Genomic DNA, 11,210 nt, shown 5'->3' on the forward strand with positions numbered 1-11,210 from the left:
GGTTGAGGTTTTGGAGATGCTATATCTTCTGAATCTCTACTTTCCTACTGTCTTCTTCTTCATGCACGCAAGGCTCCTTCTATGGCAAGCTGTATGTTGGGTTTCACCGTTGTCAATGGCTACCTCCCATCCTCTCAATGAAAATGTTCAACGCGCTCTATCACAGCACGGCTATTCATCTGTCGGTTTTCGATCATGTCGGAATAGAATCCAGTGATTCTTTTGTGTCTGTCACTAACGCCCCACAATCGTGAGTTTGAAGCTTGTCATAGTCATTTAATCCCTGAATCCTACTCAGAATACTACAGACAAGGTTTAGACCTTTCGGATTCTCAAGAATGGCCGCCAATGGATTCTAGCTTATACCATGAAGATTCTGATTAAGGAATCCAAGAGATATCCACTCAATCTAAGGTAGAACGGAGGTGGTTGTCAAGCACAAGTTCATAGGTGAGAATGATGATGAGTGTCACGGATCATCACATTCATCAAGTTTAGGAACAAGTGATATCTTAGAATAGAAGCACGCGTGATTGAATGAAAAATAGTAGTAATTGCATTAATCCATCAAGACACAGCAGAGCTCCTCACCCCCAGCCATGGGGTTTAGAGACTCATGCCGTAGAAAATACAATATGAAACGTGTATTGTGTCATGAGGTACAGATACAATAGCAAAAGGTCCTATTTATAGTGAACTAGTGAACTAGGGTTTACAAGAATGAGTAAATGACGTAAAAATCCACTTCCGGGGTCCACTTGGTGTGTGCTTGGGCTGAGCATTGAAGCTTTCATGTGTAGAGACTTTTCCTGGAGTTAAACGCCAGCTTTTGTGCCAGTTTGGGCGTTTAACTCCAACTTTTGTGCCAGTTCCGGCGTTAAACGCCGGGAATTCTAAAGCTGATTTGGAACGCCGGTTTGGGCCATCAATTCTTGGGCAAAGTATGGACTATTATATATTGCTGGAAAGCCCAGAATGTCTACTTTCCAACGCAATTGAGAGCTCGCTAATTGTGACATAGTGTGATTCACGTTTGAGAGCTCCAAGTCTTTGGCACCATTGTTAATGATCACAATTTTGTGCACCAAGTTTTTGGCGCCGTTGCCGGGGTTTGTTTGAGTTTGGACAACTGACGGTTCATCTTGTTGCTCAGATTAGACAATTTTCTTTTCAAAAAGTTTTCAAAAATCTTTCAAAAAATTTTTTTATTTGTTTGCGTTTTTCCAAAATTAATTTTCGAAAAATCCAAAAAAAAAAACAAATTTATAAAATTATAAAAATAAAAAATATTTTGTGTTTCTTGTTTGAGTATAGTGTCAATTTTTAAGTTTGGTGTCAATTGCATGTTTTAAAAACTTTTGCATTTTTCGAAAATTCATGCATGTGTTCTTCATGATCTTCAAGTTGCTCTTGGTAAGTCTTCTTGTTTGATCTTCATATTTTCTTGTTTTGTGTCTTTTGTTGTTTTTCATATGCATTTTTGCATTCATAATGTCTAAGCATTAAAAATTTCTAAGTTTGGTGTCTTGCATGTTTTTCTTTTCTTTAAAATTTTCAAAAATAAGTCTTGATGTTCATCTTGATCTTCAAAGTGTTCTTGGTGTTCATCTTGACATTCATAATGTTCTTGCATGCATCATGTGTTTTGATTCATAATTTTCATGTTGTGAGTCATTTTTGTGTTTTTCTCTCTCATCATTAAAAATTCAAAAAAAATAAAAAAATATATTTTCCTTATTTCTCTCATAAATTTCGAAATCTTTGGATTGACTTAGTCAAAAATTTTTAAAATAAGTTGTTTCTTGTTAGTCAAGTCAAGATTTTAATTTTAAAAATCCTATCTTTTCAAAACTTTTTCAAAAATCAAATCTTTTTCATTTTTCTTTTGTTAGTTTCGAAAAAAATTTTAAAATTGATTTTCAAAATATTTTTCGTATCTTTATTTCATGATTTCCAAAAACTTTACTAACAATTGATGTGATTGATTCAAAAATTTGAAGTTTGTTACTTTCTTGTTAAGAAAGGTTCAATCTTTAAATTCTAGAATCATATCTTTTAGTTTCTTGTTAGTCAAGTAATCAATTTTAATTTTAAAAATCAAAACTTTTTCAAAATATCATTTTCAATCATATCTTTTTCAAAATTGATTTCAAAATCTTTTCTAACTTCTTATCTTTTCAAAATTGATTTTCAAATCTTTTTCAACTAACTAATTAACTTTTTGTTGTTTCTTATCTTTTTCAAAACCACCTAACCACTTTTCTCTTTTTAATATTTGAAATTTCCTCACTCTTTTTTAAAATTCTTTTAATTAACTAATTGTTTCAAATTTTAATTTTAATTGTACTTCTTCTCTCAATTTTTGAAAATTACAAACTATTTTTCAAAAACAATTTTTGAATTTCTCTCTCTCATCTTCTTCTATTTATTTATTTATTTAATTACTAACACTCTTCTCTTCATCTAAAAATTCAAACTCTCTCTTATCCTCTATGTTCGAATTTTTCTCATCCTTCTTCTATTCTTTTCTTCTTCTACTCTCATAAAGGAATCTCTATACTGTGACATAGAGGATTCCTCTTCCTTTTCTGTTCTCTTCTTTTTTATATGAGCAGGAACAAGGACAAGAACATTCTTGTTGAAGCAGATCCTGAACCTGAAATGACTCTGAAGAAGAAGCTAAGAGAAGCTAAAGCACAACAATCCAGAGAAAACCTTATAGAGAATCTCGAAAAAGAAAGAGACATGGCCGAACCCAATAACAATGGTGGAGGCGCAAGGAGGATGCTTGGTGATTATACTACACCTACTTCTAATTTTTATGGAAGCATCTCAATCCCTGCCATTGGAGCAAACAATTTTGAGTTGAAGCCTCAACTAGTTGCTCTAATGCAACAGAACTGCAAGTTTCACAGACTTCCATCAGAAGATCCCTATTAGTTTTTAACTGAATTCTTGTAGATCTGTGAGACTGTTAAGACTAATGGAGTAAATCCTGAAGTCTACAGGCTCATGCTTTTCCCTTTTGCTGTAGGAGACAGAGCTAGAAAATGGTTGGACTCACAACCTAAAGATAGCCTGGACTCTTGGGATAAGCTGGTCACGGCCTTCTTGGCCAAGTTCTTTCCTTCTCAAAAGCTGAGCAAGCTTAGAGTGGATGTTCAGACCTTCAGGCAAAAATATGGTGAATCCCTCTATGAAGCTTGGGAAAGATACAAGCAGTTGACCAAAAAGTGTCCTTCTGGCATGCTTTCAGAGTGGACCATTTTGGATATATTCTATGATGGTCTATCTGAGTTCTCTAAAATATCACTGGACCATTCTGCAGGTGGATCCATTCACCTAAAGAAAATGCTTGCAGAAGCTCAAGAACTCATTGACATGGTTGCAAATAACCAATTCATGTACACCTTTGAGAGGAACCTTGTGAGTAATGGGATACCTCAGAAGAGGCGAGTTCTTGAAATTGATGCTCTGAATGCCATATTGGCTCAAAACAAAATGTTGACTCAGCAAGTCAACATGATTTCTCAGAGTCTGAATGGATTGCAAAATGCATCCAACAGTACTAAAGAAGCATCTTCTGAAGAAGAAGCTTATGATCCTGAGAATCCTGCAATGGCAGAGGTAAATTACATGGGTGAAGCCTTTGGCAACACCTATAACCCTTTATGGAGAAATCATCCGAATTTTTCATGGAAGGATCCACTGAAGCAAGGCTTCAATAATAACAATGGTGGAAGAAACAGGTTAGCAATAGCAAGCCTTTTCCATCATCTTCCCAGCAACAGACAGAGAATTCTGAGCAGAGCCCCTCTAGCTTAGCAAACATTGTCTCTGATCAATCTAAGGCCACTTTAAGTTTCATGAATGAAACAAGGTCCTCCATTAGAAACTTGGAGGCAGAAGTGGGTCAGCTGAGTAAGAAAATCACTGAAACTCCTCCTAATACTCTCCCAAGCAATACAGAAGAGAATCCAAAAAGAGAGTGCAAGGCCATTGATATAATCAAAATGGCCGAATCCAAAAATGAAGGGGAGGACGTGAATCCCAATGAAGAAGACCTCATGGGACGTCCTCCAGACAGAAAGGAGTTCCCTATTGAGGACGTAAGGAGTCTGAGCCTCATATAGAGACCATAGAGATTCCATTAAACTTCCTTCTGCCAATCATGAGCTCTGAGAACTATTCTTCCTCTGAAGAGGATGAGGATGTAACTGAAGAGCAAGTTGCTCAATATCTAGGAGCCATTATGAAGCTGAATGCCAAGTTGTTTGGTAATAAGACTTCAGAAGATGAACCTCCCTTGCTCATTAGTGAACTAAATACATAGGTTCAACGAACTCTACCTCAAAAGAAACAAGATCCTGGTAAATTCTTAATATCATGTACCATAGGCACCATGACCTTTGAGAAGGCTCTGTGTGACCTAGGGTCAGGTATAAATCTTATGCCACTCTTTGTAATGGAGAAGTTGGGGATCTTTGAGGTACAAGCTGCAAGAATCTCATTAGAGATGGCAGACAAGTCACTAAAACAAGCTTATGGATTGGTAGAAGACGTGTTGGTAAAGGTTAAAGGTCTTTACATCCCTGCTGATTTCATAATCTTAGACACTGGGAAGGATGAGGATGAATGCATCATCCTTGGAAGACCCTTCCTAGCCACAGCAGGAGCTGTGATTGATGTTGACAGAGGAGAGCTAGTCCTTCAATTGAATGGGGACTACCTTGTGTTTAAAGCTCAAGGATCTTCCTCTGCAACCATGGAAAAGAGGCACGATGAGCTTCTCTCAATATAGAGTCAAACAAAGCCCCCACAGTCAAACTCTAAGTTTGGTGTTGGGAGGCCACAACCAAACTCTAAGTTTGGTGTTGAACCCCCACATTCAAACTCTAAGTGCTCTGAACATCTGTGAAGCTCCATGAGAGCTCACTGTCAAGCTATTGACATTAAATAAGCGCTTATTGGGAGGCAACCCAATTTTTATTTATCTATATTCTGTTGTTCTTTTATGTTTTATTAGGTTTATGATCATGTGGAGTCACAAAACAATTGCAAAAATTAAAAAAAAAATCAAAAATAGCAGAAGAAATAGCACACCCTAGAGGAAGAGCTTACTGGCATTTAAACGCCAGTAAGGAGCATCTGGCTGGCGTTTAACGCCAGAACAGAGCATGAAGCTGGCGTTGAATGCCAGAAACAAGCAGCAGTCTGGCGTTTAAACGCCAGGATTGTACCCTGAGGAAAGCTGGCGTTAAACGCCAGAAACAAGCAGCAAAGTGGCGTTTAACGCCAGAAAGAAGCATAGAGCTGGCGTTTAACGCTAGAAACAAGCATCAGTCTGGCATTAAACACCATGATTGCATACAGAGGGCATTTTACATGCCTAAAGGGTGCAGGGATGAGAAATTCTTGATACCTCAGGATCTGTGGACCCCACAGGATCCCCACCTACCTTCTCCCTCTCTCTCACACCTTTTCATAACACTCTTCCCCAAACATCATTCACCAGTCACCTCAATCACTCTTTTCCATCACCTCTTCACCACTCACATCCATCCACTCTTTCCCATAAATCCCACCTACCTTCAAATTCAAAATCTCTTTTTCACCCAAACCCACCCTACATGACCGAACCATAAACCCCTCTCCCTCCACTATATAAACCCCTCCATCTTTCTTTATTTTCACACATCACTACCCTCTCTTCTCCCCCTTGGCCAAAACCCACACCTCTCTCCCTCTCCTCCATATCTTCTTCTTCTTCTTCTATTCTTTCTTCTTTTCTCAAGGGTGAGCAACATTCTAAGTTTGGTGTGGTAAAAGCATAGCTTTTTTGTTTTTTCATAACCATTTATGGCACCTAAGACCGCAGAAACCTTTAGAAACAGGAAAGAGAAGACAAAAGCTTTCACCTCCGAGTCATGGGAGATGGAGAGATTCATCTCAAAGGTCCATCAAGACCACTTCTATGAAGTTGTGGCCAAGAAGAAGGTTATCCCTGAGGTCCCCTTCATGCTCAAGAAAAATGAGTATCCAGAGATCCGACATGAGATCCAAAGAAGAGGTTGGGAAGTTCTTACCAACCCCATTCAATAAGTCGGAATCTTAATGGTTCAAGTGTTCTATGCCAATGCATAGATCACTAGGAACCATGATCAAAGTATGAACCCAAATCCAAAGAATTATCTTACAATGGTTTGGGGAAAATGCTTAGATTTCAGTCCGGAGAATGTAAGGTTGGCATTCAACTTGCCTATGATGCAAGAAGACGCACGCCCCTACACTAAAAGGGTCAACTTTGATCAAAGGTTGGACCAAATCCTCATGGACATATGTATAGAAGGAGCTCAATGGAAAAGAGACTCAAAAGGCAAGCCGATTCAATTGAGAAGACTGGACCTTAAGCCTATGGCTAGAGGATGGTTGGAGTTCATCCAACGCTCCATCATCCCCACTAGCAACTGATCTGAAGTAACTGTGGATCGGGCCATCAGGATCCATAGCATCATGATTGAAGAAGAAGTAGAAGTTCATGAAGTCATCTCTCTAGAACTCTACAAAGTAGCCGAAAAGCCCTCCACCTTGGTAAGGCTAGCTTTTCCTCATCTCATTTGCCATCTATGCTACTTAGCTGGAGTTGTCATAGAAGGAGACATCCTCATTGAAGAGGACAAGCCCATCACTAAGAAGAGGATGGAGCAAACAAGAGAGTCCATTCATGGATCTCAAGAGACGCATGTGGAAGCTCATTATCAAGAAATTCCTGAGATGCCTCAAGGAATGCACTTTCCTCCAAATAACTATTGGGAACAACTCAACACTTCTCTAGAAGGATTGAGTCATGACATGAACCAATTAAGGATGGAACACCAAGAGCACTCCTTCATTCTCAATGAGATTAGAGAAGATCAAAGAGCTATGAAGGAGGAGCAACAAAGGCAAGGAAGAGACAAAGAGGAGCTCAAGAACACCATTGGTCCTTCATGAAGAAGGCGCCACCATCACTAAGGTGGACTCATTCCTTAACTTCTTTGTTCTTATCTCTCTGTTTTTTCGGTTTATTGAGCTTCATGTTTGTCTATGTTTTTGTCTTTATTACATTATCATTAGTGTCTAGTGTCTATGTCTTAAGGCTATGAATAATTCCATGAATCATTCACCTTTCTTAAATGAAAAATGTTTTTAATACAAAAGAACAAGAAGTACATGAGTTTTGAATTCATTCTTGAAATTAGTTTAATTATATTGATGTGGTGACAGTACTTTTTGTTTACTAAATGAATGCTTGAACAGTGCATATTTTTTATCTTGTTGTTTATGAATGTTAAAATTGTTAGCTCTTGAAAGAATGATGAAAAAGAGAAATGTTATTGATGATCTGAAAAATAAAAAAAAATTGATTCTTGAAGCAAGAAAAAGCAGTGAAAAAGAAGAAGCTTGCGAAAAAAATTTTAAGAAAGAAAAAGAAAAAGCAAGAAGAAAAAGCCAATATCCCTTTAAACCAAAAGGCAAGGGTAAGAAAGATCCAAGGCTTTGAGCATCAATGGATAGGAGGGCCCAAGGAAATAAAATCCAGGCCTATGCGGCTAAATCAAGCTGTCCCTAACCATGTGCTTGTGGCATGCAGGTCCAAGTGAAAAGCTTGAGACTGAGTGGTTAAAGTCATGATCCAAAGCAAAAAGAGTGTGCTTAAGAGCTCTGGACACCTCCAACTGGGGACTTTAGCAAAGCTGAGTCACAATCTAAAAAGGTTCACCCAGTCATGTGTCTGTGGAATTTATGTATCCGGTGGTAATACTGGAAAACAAAGTGTTTAGGGCCACGGCCAAGACTCATAAAAGTAGCTGTGTTCAAGAATCAATATACTTAACTAGGAGAATTAATAACGCTATCTGAACTCTGAGTTCCTATGGATGCCAATCATTCTAAACTTCAAAGGATAAAGTGAGATGCCAAAACTGTTCAGGAGCAAAAAGCTACAAGTCCCGCTCATCTAATTAGAACTAATATTCATTGATGTTTTGAGATTTATAGTACATTCTCTTCTTTTTATTTTATTTGATTTTCAGTTGCTTGGGGACAAGCAACAATTTAAGTTTGGTGTTGTGATGAGTGGATAATTTATACGCTTTTTGGCATTGTTTTTAGGTAGTTTTTAGTAGAATCTAGCTACTTTTAGGGATGTTTTTATTAGTTTTTATACAAAATTCACATTTTTGGACTTTACTATGAGTTTGTGTGTTTTTTTGTGATTTTAGGTATTTTTTGGCTGAAATTGAGGGACCTGAGCAAAAATCTGATAGGAGGCTAACAAAGGACTGCTGATGCTGTTGGAATCTGACCTCCCTGCACTCGAAATGGATTTTTTGGAGCTACAAAACTCCAAATGCCGCACTTTTAACTGCGCTGGAAAGTAGACATCCAGAGCTTTCCCGCAATATATAATAGTCCACACTTTATTCAAGTTTAGATGACGCAAACTGGCGTTCAACGCCAGCTCCATGCTGCATTCTAGAGTAAAACGCCAGAAACACGTCACAAACCAAAGTTAAACGCCAAAAACACGTTACAACTTGGCGTTTAACCCCAAGAGAAGCCTCTGCACGTGTAAAGCTCAAGCTCAGCCCAAGCACACACCAAAGTGGGCCCCAAAAGTGGATTTCTGCACTTAGACTTATTTCGGTAAACCCTAGTAACTAGTTTAGTATAAATAGAACTTTTATCTATTGTATTCAGTGTCTTTTTGACCATTGGTCTTTTTCCCTATTTTCGAATTCATATGTCAATTGGGGAGGCTGGCCATTCGGCCATGCCTGGACTTTCTTCTTATGTATTTTCAACGGTGGAGTTTCTACACACCATAGATTAAGGTGTTGAGCTCTGTTGTACCTCGAGCATTAATGCAATTACTATTGTTCTTCTATTCAATTCATGCTTATTCTTATTCTAAGATATTTGCTGCACTTCAACATGATGAATGTGATGATCCGTGACACTCATCATCATTCTCACCTATGAACGCGTGCCTGACAACCACTTCCGTTCTACCTTAGATCGAGCATGTATCTCTTGGATTCCTTAATCAGAGTCTTCGTGGTATAAGCTAGAATTATTGGCAGCCATTCCTACGATCCGAAAAGTCTAAACCTTGTCTGTGGTATTCCAAGTAGGATCTGAGATGGAATGACTGTGACGAGCTTCAAACTCGTGAGTGTTGGGCGTAGTGACAGACGCAAAAGAATCACTGGATTCTATTCCGACATGATCAAGAACCGACAGATGATTAGCCGTGCTGTGACAGAGCATTTGGACTATTTTCACTGAGAGGACGGGAGGTAGCCATTGACAATAGTGAAACCCAACATACAGCTTGCCATGGAAAGGAGTAAGAATGATTGGATGAAAGCAGTAGGAAAGCAGAGATCCAGAAGGAACACAGTATCTCCATGCGCTTATCTGAAATTCCTACCAATGAATTACATAAGTATCTCTATCTTTATTTTATTCTTTATTTATTTTCATATTCGAAAACCATTATAACCATTTGAATCCGCCTAACTGGTATTTACAAGATGACCATAGCTTGCTTCATACCAACAATCTCCGTGGGATCGACCCTTACTCACGTAAGGCATTACTTGGACGACCCAGTGCACTTGCTGGTTAGTTGTGCAAAGTTGCGACAAAGTGTGATTCATGTTTGAGAGCTACAAGTCTTTGGCGCCATTGTTGATGATCACAATTTTGTGCACCACTAATTTTCTTTCTTGGTCTTGCAAGAAATAAGCTACAATCAGTAGATCATCAAATAAGGTAGAGTTTAGCTTCTTGTGAAGGAGAGCTGGTTTGGTTTCCAAATCTACTTTAGGAGTTAAGTGTTTAGATTCCTACTCCTCCGACCATTTTTTGTGATAACCTTAGCACAATGTTGCTAACTGCAAATCCAATTATGCATAATATTGAAGTCCAACTAATCAGGGATAAGCTTTAGAAGAGAGATTTGCTGATATATTAACAAAACCTCTTATAGCCGCAACATTTGAGAGGTTCAAAATCAAATTTCGAGTTGTTTCAAGCCCCGAATTGATTTTGAGGGGGATGTAAAGGAAGGGCGCTAGGCAACATTTTTAGTTCACAAGCGCTAGGCGCTGGTTTGGGCGCTAGGCACCAAGATTGGTTCAGTTGCTGCTAGGCAATGTAAACCCGTTAAATTAGTGAATAATTAGTCAATAAATTAAATTTTAATAAATAAAATTAGAAATGTGAATTTTATATTAAAATAGGAAAGAGATCATTTAAACAAGTATTTTGACACTAATTTCAAAAAATTTGGCCCAAGATTGGACCGAACGGGCTGAACCGGTCAAACCAATTCACTAAAACATATGAGCTGAAGCTCATATCCTCCCCCTTTCAGAATGCAAAACACGCTGGGGATGCTAAGAAGGGGGAAGAACATGTGGAAAGCTCCAAAACCCTTGTGTTCCATTAAATCTACCATAACTTTTTGCTCTGAGTTCTTATCACCGCACCATTTGCGGCCACGCGTCCACCGCGTTGAGCTCTATGAATCTATCGAACAATTTCATAGGTAAGCCACTCTATCATCCCAGTCTCTCTACCTCTTAAATTTGGAAAATTGTGAGTATCCAAGTTGAGAATTTGTTGATTTTGGTTCTCTAGGTTTGATCTAGCTTGCAGAACTTGTTGGACTTGGCTCCTTAGTCCGTGGGTACGGTAAGGATCACTAACCCTAGCCAATTTTTGGTTTTAGTATACTAAATATTGACTTTTGGGTATATGTGTGTGATATATGTGAACTTGTTTTATATAAAAATTAGATCTGAGAAGTTTATGCCGTTCGAAGAATGGAAGAAAAATGATTTAAAACAAAAAGTTATGCGCGTCAAAAGTTTAGGATCCAAAATGGAAATTCTGCAGCTTTTTCAGACTTAGTTAAAAAATTTTACAAAACGTATGCCCACGTGTATGCGTGACCTGGGATTTTTGCGTACGTGAACCACCCTTATGCGACCATGCGATTCTATTAGACACACATGCGTACGCATAAAGGGGGATGCGTACGTGAAATAGGCCACGATGTACTCGGGTTGTGTGCATACGCAAAACTCCTCATACACGACCAGACGATTCTACCTGGTTTGCACGGGTACGCGACATGAGGCATGTGTATGCGTGGCCCC

The sequence above is a fragment of the Arachis hypogaea genome, chromosome 9, assembly GCF_003086295.3.
Source record: "Arachis hypogaea cultivar Tifrunner chromosome 9, arahy.Tifrunner.gnm2.J5K5, whole genome shotgun sequence".
In the NCBI taxonomy this organism is placed as follows: Eukaryota; Viridiplantae; Streptophyta; class Magnoliopsida; order Fabales; family Fabaceae; genus Arachis; species Arachis hypogaea.